The sequence below is a fragment of the Haemaphysalis longicornis genome, unplaced genomic scaffold (genome assembly GCF_048455015.1).
Source record: "Haemaphysalis longicornis isolate Haplotype H1 unplaced genomic scaffold, Haemaphysalis longicornis Haplotype H1 scaffold_11, whole genome shotgun sequence".
NCBI classification, from domain to species: Eukaryota; Metazoa; Arthropoda; class Arachnida; order Ixodida; family Ixodidae; genus Haemaphysalis; species Haemaphysalis longicornis.
In genome coordinates, this window is record NW_027526214.1 from 70219902 (window position 1) to 70241446 (window position 21545).

Genomic DNA, 21545 nt, shown 5'->3' on the forward strand with positions numbered 1-21545 from the left:
TCCCACCTAGCAACTCATCATCAGTGTGGCGCACGCGAGCACCACACCATCTTCTTCATCTTCCATCCTCGCGCCTTCTTCACCATCGCTTTTCGCAACGGCCTCGCGGCGAGGTTGCGTCGTCATTAAACGCGTCCCTCAAGTCTCCCGTGTCCGAGTCTTGCAATACCTAAGAAAGTGGTGGGGGAAGAGCCCCGCCGGTAGGGCAGTTGTTGTCGCACCAGACCGGTATTCTGGATGTCGTGGGTTCGGATCCTACCAAGAAGAGAATTCTTTCACCACTTTTTTTGTGACTTTAAAAATTCTTTATATGTTTCTATGACCCATCACAACCTCCCCTTTGCTTTACCATGTATTCTTGACTGCCAACCCTTACTTTCTGTCATAATTCACCGAGCCCCTCATTTATCATTTCTGATTCGCTACATTCGTAGGGAGGGCCTCTGTTCTGGCAGTCTTCGTGCCAAAGGTAGCTTAAAAGGGTTGAACGCTGGTCGACCACTCTCGACACGTCGTAGACACTCCAGTCAAGGCCCGGGGGAAAAGAAGGTACCCTTCACCCTGAGTATCCCGAGTGGCGCTGGCTACCACCCCCATGTACAGGAAACAAACAATACTTAAAATAAATACCTAAGAAAGTGGTGGGGGAACAGCCCCACTGGTAGGGTAGTGGTTTTCGCAACAGACTGGAATTCTGGATGTCGTGGGTTCGGATCCCGCTCAGCGGGCATTTTTTCACCACTTTCTTTTTCACTTCAAAAATTTTGCATCTGTTTTTATGACCCACCTAAACCTCCCCTATGCTTTCCGACGTATTCTTGACTGCCAACACTTTCTTTCTGTCATATTTCACCGAGCTCCTCATTTACCATTTCAGATTCGCTACGCGCAAAGCGAGGGCCTCTGTTCTGGCAGTCTTGGTGCGAAAGGTAGCTTATGAGGGTTCAACGCTGGTCCATTACTGGCGACATGTTGTAGACACTCGAGTCACGGCGTGGGGGTTCAAAAGAAGGTCCCCTTCACCCCCAGTAGTCCAATTCGCGCTGGCTAGCACCCCCAAGTACAGGAAACAAGAAATACCTAACATAAATGCCCATCAAAGTTTAGGGGGAACAGACCCGCCGGTAGCTTAGTGGTTATCGCACCAGACCGGTATTCTGGAGGTCGTGGGTTCGGATCCAACCAAGAAGTGAATTGTTTCTCCACTTTCTTTCTGACTCTAAAAATTCTTCATCTGTTTCTGTGACCCACCACAACCTCCCCTTGGCTTTCCAAGGTATTCTTGACTGCCAACCCTTACTTTCTGTCATATTTCACCGAGCCCCTCATTTACCATTTCTGATTCGCTACATTCATAGCGAGGGCCTCTATTCTGGCAGTCTTTGTGACAAAGGTAGCTTAAAAGGATGCAACGCTGGTCGACCACTGTCGACATGTCGTAGACACTCGAGACAAGGCCCGGGGGTTTAAAAGAAGGTCCCCTTCACCCCGAGTAGTCCGAGTGGCGCTGGCTACCACCCCCAAGTACCGGAAACAAAAAATGCCTAAAATAAATTCCCAAGTAAGTGGTGGGGGAACAGCCCCGCCGGTAGGGTAGTGGTTATCGCACCAGACTGGTATTCTGGATGTTGTTGGTTTGGATCCCACTCAGCGGGCATTTTTTTACCACTTTCTTTGTGGCCTCAAAAATGTTTCATCTTTTTGTATGGCCCACCTAAACCTCCCCTATGCTTTACAATATATTCTTGACTGCCAACACTTACTTTCTGTCATATTTCACCGAGCCCCTAATTTACCATTTCTGATTCGCTACGTGCATAGTGAGGGCCTCTGTTCTGGCAGTCTTGGTGCCAAAGGTAGCTTAAGAGGGTTCAACGCTGGTCGACCACTCTCGACATGTTGTAGACACTCGAGTCACGGCCCGGGGGTTGAAAAGAAGGTCCCCTTCACCCCGAGTAGTCCGAGTGGCGCTGGCTACCACCCCCAAGTACAGGAAACAAAAAATACCTAAAATAAATACTGTGAGCACAGGCGCCATCGTGGTTTCATAACTGTTACTCGAATGACCAATCCCACCTAGCAACTCATCATCAGTGTGGCGCACGCGAGCACCACACCATCTTCTTCATCTTCCATCCTCGCGCCTTCTTCACCATCGCTTTTCGCAACGGCCTCGCGGCGAGGTTGCGTCGTCATTAAACGCGTCCCTCAAGTCTCCCGTGTCCGAGTCTTGCAATACCTAAGAAAGTGGTGGGGGAAGAGCCCCGCCGGTAGGGCAGTTGTTGTCGCACCAGACCGGTATTCTGGATGTCGTGGGTTCGGATCCTACCAAGAAGAGAATTCTTTCACCACTTTTTTTGTGACTTTAAAAATTCTTTATATGTTTCTATGACCCATCACAACCTCCCCTTTGCTTTACCATGTATTCTTGACTGCCAACCCTTACTTTCTGTCATAATTCACCGAGCCCCTCATTTATCATTTCTGATTCGCTACATTCGTAGGGAGGGCCTCTGTTCTGGCAGTCTTCGTGCCAAAGGTAGCTTAAAAGGGTTGAACGCTGGTCGACCACTCTCGACACGTCGTAGACACTCCAGTCAAGGCCCGGGGGAAAAGAAGGTACCCTTCACCCCGAGTATCCCGAGTGGCGCTGGCTACCACCCCCATGTACAGGAAACAAACAATACTTAAAATAAATACCTAAGAAAGTGGTGGGGGAACAGCCCCACTGGTAGGGTAGTGGTTTTCGCAACAGACTGGAATTCTGGATGTCGTGGGTTCGGATCCCGCTCAGCGGGCACTTTTTCACCACTTTCTTTTTCACTTCAAAAATTTTGCATCTGTTTTTATGACCCACCTAAACCTCCCCTATGCTTTCCGACGTATTCTTGACTGCCAACACTTTCTTTCTGTCATATTTCACCGAGCTCCTCATTTACCATTTCAGATTCGCTACGCGCAAAGCGAGGGCCTCGGTTCTGGCAGTCTTGGTGCGAAAGGTAGCTTATGAGGGTTCAACGCTGGTCCATTACTGGCGACATGTTGTAGACACTCGAGTCACGGCGTGGGGGTTCAAAAGAAGGTCCCCTTCACCCCCAGTAGTCCAATTCGCGCTGGCTAGCACCCCCAAGTACAGGAAACAAGAAATACCTAACATAAATGCCCATCAAAGTTTAGGGGGAAGAGACCCGCCGGTAGCTTAGTGGTTATCGCACCAGACCGGTATTCTGGAGGTCGTGGGTTCGGATCCAACCAAGAAGTGAATTGTTTCTCCACTTTCTTTCTGACTCTAAAAATTCTTCATCTGTTTCTGTGACCCACCACAACCTCCCCTTGGCTTTCCAAGGTATTCTTGCCTGCCAACCCTTACTTTCTGTCATATTTCACCGAGCCCCTCATTTACCATTTCTGATTCGCTACATTCATAGCGAGGGCCTCTATTCTGGCAGTCTTTGTGACAAAGGTAGCTTAAAAGGATGCAACGCTGGTCGACCACTGTCGACATGTCGTAGACACTCGAGACAAGGCCCGGGGGTTTAAAAGAAGGTCCCCTTCACCCCGAGTAGTCCGAGTGGCGCTGGCTACCACCCCCAAGTACCGGAAACAAAAAATGCCTAAAATAAATTCCCAAGTAAGTGGTGGGGGAACAGCCCCGCCGGTAGGGTAGTGGTTATCGCACCAGACTGGTATTCTTGATGTTGTTGGTTTGGATCCCACTCAGCGGGCATTTTTTCACCACTTTCCTTGTGACTCAAAAAATTCTTCATCTGTTTCTATGACCAACCACAACCTCCCCTTTGCTTTGAATTTTTCTTGACTGCCAAAGCTTATTTTCTGTGTTATTTTATGGAGCCCTTGATTTACCATATCTGATTCGCTGCATGCATAGCGAGGGCCTCTGTTGTGGCAGTCTTGGTGCTAATGGTAGCTTAAGAGGGTTCAACACTGGTCGACCACTCTCGACATGTCGTAGACACTCGAGTCACGGCCCGGGGGTTACAAAGAAGGTCCCCTTCACCCCCAGTAGTCAGAATGGTGCTGGCTACCACCCCCAACTACAAGAATCAAAAATACCTAACATAAATACCCAAGAAAGTGGTGGGGGAACAGCCCCGCGGGTAGCGTAGTGGTTATCGCACCAGACGGGTATTCCGGAGGTCGTGGGTTCGGACCCCACCCGGCGGGCATTTTTTCACCACTTTCTTTCTGACTAAAAAAATTCTTCATCTGTTTCTATGACCCACCACAACCTCCCCTTTGCTTTCCGAGGTATTCGTGACTTCCAACACTTACTTTCTGTCATATTTCACCTAGCCCCTCATTTTTCATTTCTGATTCGCTACATGCATAGCGAGCGCCTCTGTAATGGCTGTCCTTGTGCCAAAGGTAGCTAAACAGTGTTCAACGCTGGTCGACCTCTCTCGACATGTCGTAGACACACGAGTCATGGCCCGGAGGTTAAAAAGAAGGTCCCCTTCACCCCGAGTAGTCCGAGGGGCACTGACTGCCACCCCCAAGTACAGAAAACAAAAAAATACTTAAAATAAATGCCTAAGAAAGTGGGTGGGGAACGCCGGTAGGGTAGTGGTTATCGCACCAGACCGGTATTCTGGAGGTCGTGCGTTCGGATCCCACCAAGAAGAGAATTCTTTCACCATTTTTTTCTGACTTTGAAAATTCTTTATCTGTTTGTATGACCTATCACAACCTCCCCTTTGCTTTACAATGTATTCTTCCCGGCCAACCCTTACTTTCGGTCATATTTCACCGAGCCCCTCATTTATCATTTCTGATTCGCTACATTCATAGGGAGGGCCTCTGTTCTGGTAGTCTTTTTTCCAAAGGTAGCTAAAAAGGGTGCAACACTGGTAGACCACTGTCGACATGTCGTAGACACTCGAGTCAAGGTCCGGGGGTTTAAAAGAAGGTCCCCTTCACCCCGAGTTGTCCGAGTGGCGCTGGCTACCACCCCCAAGTACAGGAAACAAAAAAATGCTTAAAATGAATTCCCAAATAAGTGGTGGGGGAACAGCCCCGCCGGTAGGGCAGTGGTTATCGCACCAGACTGGTATTCTGGATGTCGTGGTTTCGGATCCCACTCAGCGGGCTATTTCCCACCACTTTCCTTTTGACTCAAAAAATTCTTCATCTGTTGCTATGACCCACCACAACCTCCCCTTTGCTTTCCGAAATTTTCTTGACTGCCAAACCTTATTTTCTGTCTTATTTCTTGGAGCCCCTCATTTACCATTTCTTATTAGCTACATGCATAGCGAGGGCCTCTGTTCTGGCAGACTTGCTGCCAAAGTTAGCTTAAGAAGGTTCAGCGCTGGCCGACCACTCTCCACATGTCGTAGACACTCGAGTGACGGCCCGGGGGTTACAAAGAAGGTCTCCTTAACCCCCAGTAGTCCGAGTGCCGCTGGCTACCACCCCCAAGTACAGGAAACAAAAAATACCTAACATAAATACCCAAGAAAGTTTTGGGGGAACAGCCCCGCGGGTAGCTTAGTGGTTATTGCACCAGACCGGTATTCTGGAGGTCGTGGGTTCGGATCCCACCAAGAAGGAAATTCTTTCACCACTTTCTTTCTGACTAAAAATTCTTCATCTGTTTCTGTGACCCTCCACAACCTCCCCTTTGATTTCCAAGGTATTCTTGACTGCCAACACTTACTTTCTGTCATATTTCACCGAGGCCCTCATTTACCTTTTCTGATTCGCCTTTATATATATATATATATATATAGATATAAATTTCTATATATATATTTATTTTAACAAAGATAGTGAGCGACCGTTAGAGCACGAGTCTCCCCGAGCGGGTATGGGTTCGGCTAAAGCGGAGGCTGACCTTCTGAGTGGCGTCAATTCCCCAGTGGGTATTTGTCCCCGTAACGGCACAGCGGCAGCTCCATCGACAGTGCTTCGGCGCGAGACCTGCGCGCGGACGCCAGACCTCGTTTGTACTCTGAAACGGCCAGACCTCGTTCGTGCCGCTTGCAAGACCTGCCAATAAACCCCTTTATATTTTGGTGGAGGTCCTAGTCTTCACGCGATCCCCAGCCTGGAACTACGAAGCAAGCGAGTGCTCCCGCCCCTGCATCGAGAAATATACGACGAAATGGCGTCGCCACAGCAGGCACCCATCGTGTGCTCCAGGTCTCTTCGCCAACGCGACCCCTCCTTTTTCAATGGCAAAGACGACGCCGATGCCGAGGATTGGCTGTCTGCCTACGAAAGGGTGAGCGCTTACAACCGATGGGACGACGGGATGTAGCTGAACAACGTCGAGTTATCCCTTAACCGAGCTCGCCAACACGTGGTTTCATAACCACAAACCGCGCATGAAAACCTGGCCTGAATTCACGACCGAATTCATTAAGGCGTTCGGTCGCCCCGCTGTGCGCAAGCTTCTCGCTGAACAGCGGCTTCGCGTGCGAGCCCAGCGAGACGACGAGGGTTACACCAGTTACATTGAGGACATCGTGGACCTCTGCAAGTGGGTGGATCCTGCGATGCCTGAGTCCGACAAGATCAGGCACATCCTCAAAGGCATCGAGGATTATGCATTTCAGATGCTCCTGGGCAAGAACCCGCAGACTGTTGACGAAGTCCTCAATTGGTGCCTCAGCTATGACGAGCTGCGTAAACAGCGTGTTGTGACTCGACAACGCACACTGCCCAACGAAGACGTTTCACAAGGGACACTGTCGTCATTGGCCGTACCTTCGACCTTCCTCCTCTTCTGCCGCACATCGAGGCGTTCGTGCATGCAGAAGTTTCGCGGCAGCTGGACCTGCTTCCTAGCGCTCGAGAGCCTGCCTTTCCGCTGCCCCCGACTGTGCAGCGAGTGATTCAAGAACAGATCGCCGAGGCACTTCCCTCAGACTGCCAACCGCCACATGTGCCTGTATCCGTGGCTTCACCCTTGACCTCACACTTAGCGTCAGCAGTGGCACCGCCATTTTCAACTACCGCCGCAGCGCCTCTCGCTTCCCCAGTAGCATCGACCCTAACGGTACCCATGGCTGCGCCTCTCGCTTCACCGGCTGCGATGAATTACGCTTCAGTCGTACGACAACTGGAGCCAGGCACCTTTCAGGCATATCAGTACACGGCACCCCAACGGGCGACACGGTATTCTCGACTGGCACCTCAACAGCTCAATCCTTGGCACACACCAGACAACCGGCCGATATGTTACGCATGCTGCATGCCCGGGCACGTGGCGCGGATGTGCCGTCGGCGGCCACCACTTGATCGTGATGTCCACGCTGTATCGGCCTACGGATCTCAGCCGTATTTCGCCCCCGGTGATTCAGGACCGACACCGAGCTCCTGTACTAGCGAGCTACCACCATTTTCGAGCCATCGCCCTTCTTCACCGCGTCGCCGCTCCGTGTCGCCCATGCGCCCCCGACAAAATCCAGTTGCCGCGGCGGGAAACTGACGGCTGCAGTTCCCGAGGCAAGAACTGCACGAACGTCAAAATGCCGAAGTCCTCTTATATCACCCGCTAACGTTATAGATGTGACTGTGGAAGGTGTCGCCGCACTAGCGCTTGTTGATACGGGAGCCGCAGTGTCAGTGTTAAGTGAACGTATCTGCCGCTCGTTGCGTAAAGTCACAACACCTCTCGGTGGACTTACTCTTCGAACTGCAAGTGTGCAAAAGTTTAAGCCGCTAGCCATGTGCACCGCTCGTGTCCTCATCCAAGGCATCACTTACGTCATCGAGTTCGTTGTGCTACCGTCATGTTCTCACGATATCATTCTTGGGTGGGACTTTCTATCCCGTCATCACGCCATAATCGATTGTGCTCGTGCGCAAGTTGAACTTCTACCGTTGTGGGAGCCGCCACAGAACGAACTGTCAAACAAGTTGCTGGTTTCCGAAGATAACGATATTCCCTCGAGCTGCTCCGTGATTGTTCCTGTTTCTTGCAATGTCACTGCGGACACAACCGTGATTTTTACACCGTCGTGTTTATTTCTTTGGCGCAAGTTGCTCCCCTTACCCTTCGCTGTCCTGTATGTTCGCTCTGGTTCAAGCTTAATGGCGGTCCGCAACGCATCCTCTTGCCGACAACACTGTTCCATGAGGAACGTCTGGGATTCGTGGAAGCTGTTGATTCCTCGCATGTAGAGGCCGTGCCCGATGAACCGTCGTTCTTCCCTGTGAGTGCACTTAGTCCCGAGTGTACGGAAAGTCCAGACGTGTTCCTACAGTCTATCAACAAAGACCTCACCTCGGCCCAACGCGACCAGCTCATAAACCTCCTACAACGTTTTCGGGAATCGTTCGATTGCCACCAAGCCACCTTGGGACGCACGTCGAATGTCACCCACGAAATTGACACCGGCTCCCACGCGCCACTACGGCAGCGACCATATCGCGTGTCACCTGCGGGGCGACGCGTGATGGACGAGCAAGTGGCAGATATGCTTGCGCGCAACGAAATTCGGCCCTCTACCAGCCCGTGGGCCTCCCCCGTGGTACTGGTAACTAAGAAGGACGGGTCGATCTGGTTCTGCATAGATTACCGTCGCCTGAACAAGATTACACGCAAGGACGTCTACCCGCTACCCCGTATCGACGATGCTCTTGACTGCTTAGAGGGGGCAGAATTTTTCTCCTCACTATATTTGCGGTCAGGCTACTGGCAAGTGCCCATGGCCGATGCCGATCGCTCAAAAATTGCGTTCATTACGCCCGACGGGCTTTACGAATATAATGTGATGCCTTTCGGGCTTCGTAAGGCGCCAGCTACCTTCGAGCGAATGATGGACAATGTTTTACGGGGCCTGAAGTGGAAGACATGTCTGTGTTATCTAGATGACATTGTCGTGTTTTCGCCAGATTTCCACACGCACCTTGAGCACCTTGAACAAGTGTTGACGTGCGTTGCTTCGGCTGGCTTGCAACTAAACTTGAAAAAGTGTCGCTTTGCTGCTCAGAGGCTGACAATCTTGGGCCACTTTGTTTCTAAAGACGGCATACTTCTGGACCCGGAAAAGCTTCGTGCAGTGGCAGAGTTTCCAAAACCGACAACTCTGAAAGACCTTCGAAGCTTTATTGGTCTCTGCTCCTATTTTCGGCGATTCGTTCGAAACTTTGCCACCATTATCGCCCCTTTGACACAGCTCCTCAACGGAAGCGCAGAAATTACCAACTGGCCTCCTGCTTGAGAAAAGGCATTTGTGGCTATGCGAAGCCTGCTGACGTCGCCACCCACACTACGCCATTTTGATCCGCTTGCACCTACTAAAGTTCACACTGACGCCAGTGGTGTCGGTCTAGGTGCCGTTCTCGCTCATCGTAAAGCAGTCTTCCATGAATACGTTGGTGCATACGCCAGTCGCACCCTGACTAAGGCGGAGCGGAACTATTCCGTTACCGAGAAGAAATGTTTGGCTATTGTTTGGGCTATCGCCAAATTTCTTTCCTATCTTTACGGTCGTCCATTACACGTTATCAAGGATCACCACGCTCTATGCTGGCTGTCCTCACTTAAAGACCCTTCCGGTAGACTCGAACGTTGGGCTCTTCGACTTCAAGAGTAGGTCATTCGAGTCACATACCGGTCCGGACGCAAACACAGTGATGCCGATGCCCTGTCTCGGTCACCCGTCGCGTCCGACACTGGTTCCCTGTCCACAGCAGACTGCGCGGTGGCGTCGCTAGCTATACAAGATATGGCCTCAGAACAGCGTAAGGATCCGTGGATTGCCGCAATCTTGCAATACCTGTCGAGTCCATCAACAGTTCCAGCATCCCGGGCAACGCGCCGCCAGGCTTCACACTGCGCCATACGTGACGACCTGCTCTACCGCCGGAACTACTCATCTGAAGGCACGAAGTGGCTACTCGTCATCCCTGGCCATTTGCGTTCCGAATTTTGCTCTCACCACCACGCTGACGCACAGTGCGCCCACGCTGGGGTGCTGAAAACGTATCAGCGGCTCCGTTTGCGCTACTACTGGCGGGCGATGTACACATTTGTGATCAAGTACATCCGCTCGTGCACAGAATGTCAGCGTCGTAAGTGTCCCCCTCAACATCTCACGGGAGCATTGCAGCCACTAGCGTGTCCACAACGACATTTTGACCGTGTTGGAATAGATATTTACGGTCCACTTACCAGCACGGCCGCCGGCAATCGTTGGATTATTGTGGCAGTTGATCACTTGACACTGTACGCGGAAGCAGCTGCACTGTCCACTGCCACTGCTCGCGATGTCGCATCCTTCCTTCTTCAACGTTATTCTGCGCCACGGAGCACCCAGGGAGTAGTTGAGCGACCGGGCACGAGTCTTCTTGTCCGAAGTCGTGGAGGCGCTGCTCACTGAATGCCGCGTTGTTCACAGGAAGACTACATCCTACCAGCCCCAAACCAACGGGATGACAGAACGTTTTAACCGTACACTGGGCGACATGCTGTCGATGTATGTTTCTCGTGACCATTTGAACTGGGACTTAGTTCTTCCTTTCGTCACGTACGCGTATAATACGGCCATGCAGTCAACCACCGGCTTCTCACCATTCTTTCTGCTGTACGGGCGTGAACCTTCCTGCCTACTTGACACCGTCCTTCCTTACCGCCCTGACATCTCGGAATGTGTTCCAGTCTCGGAAATCGCCAAGCGAGTCGAAGAGTGCCGCCAACTGGCACGCTCCTTCGCGGCAGGAGACCAAGGACGTCAGCAGTATCGCCACGGCGACAGTAGTGGAACGATAACGTACGCTGCTGGCTCCCTTGTATGGCTACGGACACCGTCTACGGTCCCAGGGCTTTCAAGCAAACTTCAGACGAAATACCAGGGTCCCTACCGAGTCATCGAAAAAACGTCTCCCGTCAATTACATCGTCTAGCCGGTAACTCCTAGTAGTCATCGTCGCTTCCGTGGCCGCGAGACAGTTCACGTTCAGCGTCTCAAGCCCTATTACGACCCGCTCATCGTCGCATCACCCTGAGTCGCCAAGGATTGCTGCTTCTGTCCCCGGGGTTGATTGTAACAAAGATAGTGAGCGACCGTTAGAGCACCACTCTCCCCGAGCGGGTATGTGTTCGGCTAAAGCGAAGGCTGACCTTCTGAGTGGCGTCAATCCCCCAGTGGGTATATGTCCCCGTAGCGGCACAGCGGCAGCTCCATCGACAGTGCTTCGGCGCGAGACCTGCGCGCGCACGCCAGACCTCGTTTGGACTCTGAAACGGCCAGACCTCGTTCGTGACTCTTGCAAGACCTGCCAACAAACCCCATTATAATATATATATATATACATATATAAATAAATATATATATATATATATATATATATATATATATATATATATAAATGTTGCAGTCGTCATTGCCAGTGCTATTCGGCTTTTTTCGAAATATTTAATAGGGCCGAATGACGTGTGCTTGTCACGTTTCTTTGATTCATTGATAAATAAGCGAAAATATAAGTCGAGAAAAAATCCGCCGTTTTCCGGGAGCGGGACTCGAACCCACATCTCCGCATAACCGGTGCGGTGCGTTCGCCATTACGCTATCCCCACAGCGGCTTCTCTCTCGACTTTAAAGCGGGGGTTTATATTTACAAGAGCTCTGAGGCCGGTCAACTAGCGCCGCCCCTCGACTACCGCGGGAGACGTAGAACGCCTTCTTTCCCAGCGGCCGCCACGTAGAATGTGGTCGGAGGTCGGGCTTAGCAATTGCCATATCCGAACTGCTGGAGCCAGTGCCTCGTAATGCATGTAGCAGAACAGAGAGATACGGGACGAGGGACTCGGTAAAGATACATATCAATGTTGCAGTCGTCATTGCCGAGGCACTGGCTCCAGCAGTTCGGATATGCCAATTGCTAACCCCGACCTCCGACCACGTTCTACGTGGCGGCCGCTGGGAAAGAAGACGTTCTACGTCTCCCGCGGTAGTCGAGGGGGGCGCTAGTTGACCGGCCTCAGAGCTCTTGTAAATATAAACCCCCGCTTTAAAGTCGAGAGAGAAGCCGCTGTGGGGATAGCGTAATGGCGAACGCACCGCACCGGTTATGCGGAGATGTGGGTTCGAGTCCCGCTCCCGGAAAACGGCGGATTTTTTCTCGACTTATATTTTCGCTTATTTATCAATGAATCAAAGAAACGTGACAAGCACACGTCATTCGGCCCTATTAAATATTTCGAAAAAAGCCGAATAGCACTGGCAATGACGACTGCAACATTGATAAGTATCTTTACCGAGTCCCTCGTCCCGTATCTCTCTGTTCTGCTACATGCATTACGAGGCACTGGCTCCAGCAGTTCGGATATGCCAATTGCTAACCATGACCTCCGACCACGTTCTACGTGGCGGCCGCTGGGAAAGAAGACGTTCTACGTCTCCCGCGGTAGTCGAGGGGCGGCGCTAGTTGACCGGCCTCAGAGCTCTTGTAAATATAAACCCCGCTTTAAAGTCGAGAGAGAAGCCGCTGTGGGGATAGCGTAATGGCGAACGCACCGCACCGGTTATGCGGAGATGTGGGCTCGAGTCCCGCTCCCGGAAAACGGCGGATTTTTTCTCGACTTATATTTTCGTTTATTTATCAATGAATCAAAGAAACGTGACAAGCACACGTCATTCGGCGCTTTTAAATATTTCGAAAAAAGCCGAATAGCACTGGCAATGACGACTGCAACATTGATATGTATCTTTACCGAGTCCCTCGTCCCGTATCTCTCTCTCTCTATGTATATATATATATATATACAGAAAGATAGGGCAGCAGTCTACAACGCCAAAAGGAGGCTTAGGGGTGTGGTTAGGCTCTATTTCTTTTTCACTACGGCTAATGAAGTAAACATTTTTTTTAATATACAGAAGAAAGAAATAAAGAAAAACACGCGCCCAGAGTGGGGACCGAACCCACGCCTTTGGATTACATGTCGAATGCCTTACCAATTCGGCTATCTGGGCGACTGTGTTCTCCTTCACTTTCAAGGCTATTTATATTTACTAGAAGTGTATCTGACGCTTGAGGGTCGTAGCCAGCGCCACTCTGACCACACGGGGAGAAGGGGACCTTCTTTTCAACCCCCGGGGCTTGACTCGAGCATCTACAGCCTGTCATGAGCGGGTAACGGGCGGGAAGCCCTCTTATGCTACCTAGGCATCAAGGCTGCCAGAACCGAGACCCTCGCTAGGCTTTCGCAGAATAATATAGTAAGGAAATGAGGGGCTCGTTGAGGAAATACAGAAAGATAGGGCAGCAGTCTACAACGCCAAAGGAGGCATAGGGGTGTGGTTAGGCTCTATTTCTTTTTCACTACGGTTAATGAAGTAAACATTTTTTTTAATATACAGAAGAAAGAAAGAAAGAAAAACACGCGCCCAGATTGGGGACCGAACCCACGCCTTTCGATTACATGTCGAGTGCCTTACCAATTCGGCTATCCGGGCGACTGTGTTCTCCTTCACTTTCAAGGCTATTTATATTTACTAGAAGCGTATCTGACGCTTGAGGGTGGTAGCCAGCGCCACTCTGACTACACGGTGAGAAGGGGACCTTCTTTTCACCCCCGGGGCTTGGCTCAAGCGTCTACAGCCTGTCATGAGCGGGTAACTGGCGGGAAGCCCTCTTATGCTACCTAGGCATCAAGGCTGCCAGAACCGAGACCCTCGCTAGGCTTTCGCAGAAGAATATAGTAAGGAAATAAGGGGCTCGTTGAGGAAATACAGAAAGATAGGGCAGCAGTCTACAACGCCAACGCAAGCATAGAGGTGTGATTAGGCTCTATTTCTTTTTCACTACGGTTAATGAAGTAAACATTTTTTTTAATATACAGAAGAAAGAAAGAAAGAAAAACATGCGCCCAGAGTGGGGACCGAACCCACGCCTTTCGATTACATGTCGAATGCCTTACCAATTCGGCTATCTGGGCGACTGTGTTCTCCTTCACTTTCAAGGCTATTTATATTTACTAGAAGTGTATCTGACGCTTGAGGGTGGTAGCCAGCGCCACTCTGACCACACGGGGAGAAGGGGACCTTCTTTTCAACCCCCGGGGCTTGACTCGAGCATCTACAGCCTGTCATGAGCGGGTAACTGGCGGGAAGCCCTCTTACGCTACCTAGGCATCAAGGCTGCCAGAACCGAGACCCTCGCTAGGCTTTCGCAGAATAATATAGTGAGGAAATGAGGGGCTCGTTGAGGAAATACAGAAAGATAGGGCAGCAGTCTACAACGCCAAAGGAGGCATATGGGTGTGGTTAGGGTCTATTTCTTTTTCACTACGGTTAATGAAGTAAACATTTTTTTTAATATACAGAAGAAAGAAAGAAAGAAAAACATGCACCCAGTGTGGGCACCGAACCCACGCCTTTCGATTACATGTCGAATGCCTTACTAATTCGGCTATCTGGGCGACTGTGTTCTCCTTCACTTTCAAGGCTATTTATATTTACTAGAAGTGTATCTGACGCTTAAGGGTGGTAGCCAGCGCCACTCTGACTACACGGGGAGAAGGGGACATTCTTTTCAACCCCCGGGGCTTGACTCGAGCGTCTACAGCCTGTCATGAGCGGGTAACTGGCGGGAAGCCCTCTTATGCTACCTAGGCATCAAGGCTGCCAGAACCGAGACCCTCGCTAGGCTTTCGCAGAAGAATATAGTAAGGAAATAAGGGGCTCGTTGAGGAAATACAGAAAGATAGGGCAGCAGTCTACAACGCCAACGGAAGCATAGAGGTGTGATTAGGCTCTATTTCTTTTTCACTACGGTTAATGAAGTAAACATTTTTTTTAATATACAGAAGAAAGAAAGAAAGAAAAACATGCGCCCAGTGTGGGGACCGAACCCACGCCTTTCGATTACATGTCGAATGCCTTACCAATTCGGCTATCTGGGCGACTGTGTTCTCCTTCACTTTCAAGGCTATTTATATTTACTAGAAGTGTATCTGACGCTTGAGGGTGGTAGCCAGCGCCACTCTGACCACACGGGGAGAAGGGGACCTTCTTTTCAACCCCCGGGGCTTGACTCGAGCATCTACAGCCTGTCATGAGCGGGTAACTGGCGGGAAGCCCTCTTATGCTACCTAGGCATCAAGGCTGCCAGAACCGAGACCCTCGCTAGGCTTTCGCAGAATAATATAGTGAGGAAATGAGGGGCTCGTTGAGGAAATACAGAAAGATAGGGCAGCAGTCTACAACGCCAAAGGAGGCATATGGGTGTGGTTAGGCTCTATTTCTTTTTCACTACGGTTAATGAAGTAAACATTTTTTTTAATATACAGAAGAAAGAAAGAAAGAAAAACACGTGCCCAGAGTGGGGACCGAACCCACGCCTTTCGATTACATGTCGAATGCCTTACCAATTCGGCTATCTGGGCGACTGTGTTCTCCTTCACTTTCAAGGCTATTTATATTTACTAGAAGTGTATCTGACACTTGAGGGTGGTAGATAGCGCCACTCTGACCACACGGGGAGAAGGGGACCTTCTTTTCAACACCCGGGGCTTGACTCGAGCATCTACAGCCTGTCATGAGCGGGTAACTGGCGGGAAGCCCTCTTATGCTACCCAGGCATCAAGGCTGCCAGAACCGAGACCCTCGCTAGGCTTTCGCAGAATAATATGGTGAGGAAATGAGGGGCTCGTTGAGGAAATACAGAAAGATAGGGCAGCAGTCTACAACGCCAAAGGAGGCATAGGGGTGTGGTTAGGCTCTATTACTTTTTCACTACGGTTAATGAAGTAAACATTTTTTTTAATATACAGAAGAAAGAAAGAAAGAAAAACACGCGCCCAGAGTGGGGACCGAACCCACGCCTTTCGATTACATGTCGAATGCCTTACCAATTCGGCTAACTGGGCACTGTGTTCTCCTTCACTTTCAAGGCTATTTATATTTACTAGAAGTGTATCTGACGCTTGAAGGTGGTAGCCAGCGCCACTCTGACCACACGTGGAGAAGGGGACCTTCTTTTCAACACCCGGGGCTTGACTCGAGCGTCTACAGCCTGTCATGAGCGGGTAACTGGCGGGAAGCCCTCTTATGCTACATCGGCATCATGGCTGCCAGAGCCGAGACCCTCGCTAGGCTTTCGCAGAATAATATAGTAAGGAAATGAGGGGCTGGTTGAGGAAATACAGAAAGATAGGGCAGCAGTCTAAAACGCCAAAGGAGGCATAGGGGTGTGGTTAGGCTCTATTTCTTTTTCACTACGGTTAATGAAGTAAACATTTTTTTTAATATACAGAAGAAAGAAAGAAAGAAAAACATGCACCCAGTGTGGGGACCGAACCCACGCCTTACGATTACATGTCGAATGCCTTACTAATTCGGCTATCTGGGCGACTGTGTTCTCCTTCACTTTCAAGGCTATTTATATTTACTAGAAGTGTATCTGACGCTTAAGGGTGGTAGCCAGCGCCACTCTGACTACACGGGGAGAAGGGGACATTCTTTTCAACCCCCGGGGCTTGACTCGAGCGTCTACAGCCTGTCATGAGCGGGTAACTGGCGGGAAGCCCTCTTATGCTACCTAGGCATCAAGGCTGCCAGAACCGAGACCCTCGCTAGGCTTTCGCAGAAGAATATAGTAAGGAAATAAGGGGCTCGTTGAGGAAATACAGAAAGATAGGGCAGCAGTCTACAACGCCAACGGAAGCATAGAGGTGTGATTAGGCTCTATTTCTTTTTCACTACGGTTAATGAAGTAAACATTTTTTTTAATATACAGAAGAAAGAAAGAAAGAAAAACATGCGCCCAGAGTGGGGACCGAACCCACGCCTTTCGATTACATGTCGAATGCCTTACCAATTCGGCTATCTGGGCGACTGTGTTCTCCTTCACTTTCAAGGCTATTTATATTTACTAGAAGTGTATCTGACGCTTGAGGGTGGTAGCCAGCGCCACTCTGACCACACGGGGAGAAGGGGACCTTCTTTTCAACCCCCGGGGCTTGACTCGAGCATCTACAGCCTGTCATGACCGGGTAACTGGCGGGAAGCCCTCTTATGCTACCTAGGCATCAAGGCTGCCAGAACCGAGACCCTCGCTAGGCTTTCGCAGAATAATATAGTGAGGAAATGAGGGGCTCGTTGAGGAAATACAGAAAGATAGGGCAGCAGTCTACAACGCCAAAGGAGGCATATGGGTGTGGTTAGGCTCTATTTCTTTTTCACTACGGTTAATGAAGTAAACATTTTTTTTAATATACAGAAGAAAGAAAGAAAGAAAAACACGTGCCCAGAGTGGGGACCGAACCCACGCCTTTCGATTACATGTCGAATGCCTTACCAATTCGGCTATCTGGGCGACTGTGTTCTCCTTCACTTTCAAGGCTATTTATATTTACTAGAAGTGTATCTGACACTTGAGGGTGGTAGATAGCGCCACTCTGACCACACGGGGAGAAGGGGACCTTCTTTTCAACACCCGGGGCTTGACTCGAGCATCTACAGCCTGTCATGAGCGGGTAACTGGCGGGAAGCCCTCTTATGCTACCCAGGCATCAAGGCTGCCAGAACCGAGACCCTCGCTAGGCTTTCGCAGAATAATATGGTGAGGAAATGAGGGGCTCGTTGAGGAAATACAGAAAGATAGGGCAGCAGTCTACAACGCCAAAGGAGGCATAGGGTTTGTGGTTAGGCTCTATTACTTTTTCACTACGGTTAATGAAGTAAACATTTTTTTTAATATACAGAAGAAAGAAAGAAAGAAAAACACGCGCCCAGAGTGGGGACCGAACCCACGCCTTTCGATTACATGTCGAATGCCTTACCAATTCGGCTAACTGGGCACTGTGTTCTCCTTCACTTTCAAGGCTATTTATATTTACTAGAAGTGTATCTGACGCTTGAAGGTGGTAGCCAGCGCCACTCTGACCACACGTGGAGAAGGGGACCTTCTTTTCAACACCCGGGGCTTGACTCGAGCGTCTACAGCCTGTCATGAGCGGGTAACTGGCGGGAAGCCCTCTTATGCTACATCGGCATCATGGCTGCCAGAGCCGAGACCCTCGCTAGGCTTTCGCAGAATAATATAGTAAGGAAATGAGGGGCTGGTTGAGGAAATACAGAAAGATAGGGCAGCAGTCTAAAACGCCAAAGGAGGCATAGGGGTGTGGTTAGGCTCTATTTCTTTTTCACTACGGTTAATGAAGTAAACATTTTTTTTAATATACAGAAGAAAGAAAGAAAGAAAAACATGCACCCAGTGTGGGGACCGAACCCACGCCTTACGATTACATGTCGAATGCCTTACTAATTCGGCTATCTGGGCGACTGTGTTCTCCTTCACTTTCAAGGCTATTTATATTTACTAGAAGTGTATCTGACGCTTAAGGGTGGTAGCCAGCGCCACTCTGACTACACGGGGAGAAGGGGACATTCTTTTCAACCCCCGGGGCTTGACTCGAGCGTCTACAGCCTGTCATGAGCGGGTAACTGGCGGGAAGCCCTCTTATGCTACCTAGGCATCAAGGCTGCCAGAACCGAGACCCTCGCTAGGCTTTCGCAGAAGAATATAGTAAGGAAATAAGGGGCTCGTTGAGGAAATACAGAAAGATAGGGCAGCAGTCTACAACGCCAACGGAAGCATAGAGGTGTGATTAGGCTCTATTTCTTTTTCACTACGGTTAATGAAGTAAACATTTTTTTTAATATACAGAAGAAAGAAAGAAAGAAAAACATGCGCCCAGAGTGGGGACCGAACCCACGCCTTTCGATTACATGTCGAATGCCTTACCAATTCGGCTATCTGGGCGACTGTGTTCTCCTTCACTTTCAAGGCTATTTATATTTACTAGAAGTGTATCTGACGCTTGAGGGTGGTAGCCAGCGCCACTCTGACCACACGGGGAGAAGGGGACCTTCTTTTCAACCCCCGGGGCTTGACTCGAGCATCTACAGCCTGTCATGACCGGGTAACTGGCGGGAAGCCCTCTTATGCTACCTAGGCATCAAGGCTGCCAGAACCGAGACCCTCGCTAGGCTTTCGCAGAATAATATAGTGAGGAAATGAGGGGCTCGTTGAGGAAATACAGAAAGATAGGGCAGCAGTCTACAACGCCAAAGGAGGCATATGGGTGTGGTTAGGCTCTATTTCTTTTTCACTACGGTTAATGAAGTAAACATTTTTTTTAATATACAGAAGAAAGAAAGAAAGAAAAACACGTGCCCAGAGTGGGGACCGAACCCACGCCTTTCGATTACATGTCGAATGCCTTACCAATTCGGCTATCTGGGCGACTGTGTTCTCCTTCACTTTCAAGGCTATTTATATTTACTAGAAGTGTATCTGACACTTGAGGGTGGTAGATAGCGCCACTCTGACCACACGGGGAGAAGGGGACCTTCTTTTCAACACCCGGGGCTTGACTCGAGCATCTACAGCCTGTCATGAGCGGGCAACTGGCGGGAAGCCCTCTTATGCTACCTAGGCATCAAGGCTGCCAGAACCGAGACCCTCCCTAGGCTTTCGCAGAATAATATGGTGAGGAAATGAGGGGCTCGTTGAGGAAATACAGAAAGATAGGGCAGCAGTCTACAACGCCAAAGGAGGCATAGGGGTGTGGTTAGGCTCTATTACTTTTTCACTACGGTTAATGAAGTAAACATTTTTTTTAATATACAGAAGAAAGAAAGAAAGAAAAACACGCGCCCAGAGTGGGGACCGAACCCACGCCTTTCGATTACATGTCGAATGCCTTACCAATTCGGCTATCTGGGCACTGTGTTCTCCTTCACTTTCAAGGCTATTTATATTTACTAGAAGTGTATCTGACGCTTGAAGGTGGTAGCCAGCGCCACTCTGACCACACGGGGAGAAGGAGACCTTCTTTTCAACACCCGGGGCTTGACTCGAGCGTCTACAGCCTGTCATGAGCGGGTAACTGGCGGGAAGTCCTCTTATGCTACATCGGCATCATGGCTGCCAGAACCGAGACCCTCGCTAGGCTTTCGCAGAATAATATAGTAAGGAAATGAGGGGCTCGTTGAGGAAATACAGAAAGATAGGGCAGCAGTCTAAAACGCCAAAGGAGGCATAGGGGTGTGGTTAGGCTCTATTTCTTTTTCACTACGGTTAATGAAGTAAACATTTTTTTTAATATACAGAAGAAAGAAAGAAAGAAAAACATGCACCCAGTGTGGGGACCGAACCCACGCCTTACGATTACATGTCGAATGCCTTACTAATTCGGCTATCTGGGTGACTGTGTTCTCCTTCACTTTCAAGGCTATTTATATTTACTAGAAGTGTATCTGACGCTTAAGGGTGGTAGCCAGCGCCACTCTGACTACACGGGGAGAAGGGGACATTCTTTTCAACCCCCGGGGCTTGACTCGAGCGTCTAGAGCCTGTCATGAGCGGGTAACTGGCGGGAAGCCCTCTTATGCTACCTAGGCATTAAGGCTGCCAGAACCGAGACCCTCGCTAGGCTTTCGCAGAATAATATAGTTAGGAAATGAGTGGCTCGTTAAGGAAATACAGAAAGATAGGGCAGCAGCCTACAACGCCAAATGAGGCATAGGGGTGTGGTTAGGATCTATTTCTTTTTCACTACGGTTAATGAAGTAAACATTTTTTTAATATACAGAAGAAAGAAAAACACGCTCCCAGAGTGGGGACCGAACCCACGCCTTTTGATTACATGTCGAATGCCTTACCAATTCGGCTATCTGGGCGACTGTGTTCTCCTTCACTTTCAAGGCTATTTATATTTACTAGAAGTGTATCTGACGCTTGAGGGTGGTAGCCAGCGCCACTCTGACTACACGGGGAGAAGGGGACCTTCTTTTCAACCCCCGGGGCTTGACTCGAGCGTCTACAGCCTGTCATGAGCGGGTAACTGGCGGGAAGCCCTCTTATGCTACCTAGGCATCAAGGCTGCCAGAATGGTAATGTAACCTTTGGTTGTCTACACAAGGTGTTCCAACTATCATGCCGGAAGTGTTTAAAAAGAGCACTGGTATTACTGAAAGAAATCATACTGCATTACGCTTCCATTACAGTGGAGTAGGGGCCAGACTTTTGTTTCCAGTTTGAGATATATTTAGCTAATTTTAGTTATTTTTTTATAGTGATAAGCATCCCCCCTATTATCAGAACGTCAAAAAGTCAATTGTTTTTACCCACGGAGGAACGTGACTGCAGTATTTCAAGGGATGTTCTAATTTTGCACTCATTTATTCTGACAATAAATAAATCACGAAATATAAGAAATATCACGGGACCGCACTCTTCCTTGCATCATAAAGCAGTTCGCTTGAACTGGTTTACCACGAGTTAGCTATGAAAGAAAGAAGAAGTTACAGTCGATGTTGTGCCTTATCTGGCTATCGCGCCCGGCGAAACTTTCTGTTGGCACTTCCTCCCAGTATTGTAAAGGTTATGCATGGTTTCTTCGTGCGTGGCACGAAACAAGGGCGTGGGCCCCTGGGCCCTCCTTTTGGTAATTAAAGACTCACTCACTCAACTCGGGCATCTGGAAAACAAAGCAGTGGCTTTCAATCAGCTCAATTGAATGTCTTGCTTCATTGTACGGGTGGGACTGATGTCACATGACATTC

General features: G+C 49.7%; 3 non-coding genes across 3 annotated transcripts; all 3 read right to left on the reverse strand.

The window, feature by feature from the left end:
- Positions 1–15286: 15286 nt before the first annotated feature.
- On the reverse strand, positions 15287–15358 carry Trnat-ugu (transfer RNA threonine (anticodon UGU)). The gene has a single exon. It is a non-coding gene; the product is annotated as a tRNA-Thr (tRNA).
- Positions 15359–17217: 1859 nt separating this feature from the next.
- Positions 17218–17289, reverse strand: Trnat-ugu (transfer RNA threonine (anticodon UGU)). The gene has a single exon. It is a non-coding gene; the product is annotated as a tRNA-Thr (tRNA).
- A 1860-nt stretch (positions 17290–19149) lies between these two features.
- Trnat-ugu (transfer RNA threonine (anticodon UGU)) lies at positions 19150–19221 on the reverse strand. Its single transcript has one exon. It is a non-coding gene; the product is annotated as a tRNA-Thr (tRNA).
- Between the last annotated feature and the right edge of the window lie 2324 nt (positions 19222–21545).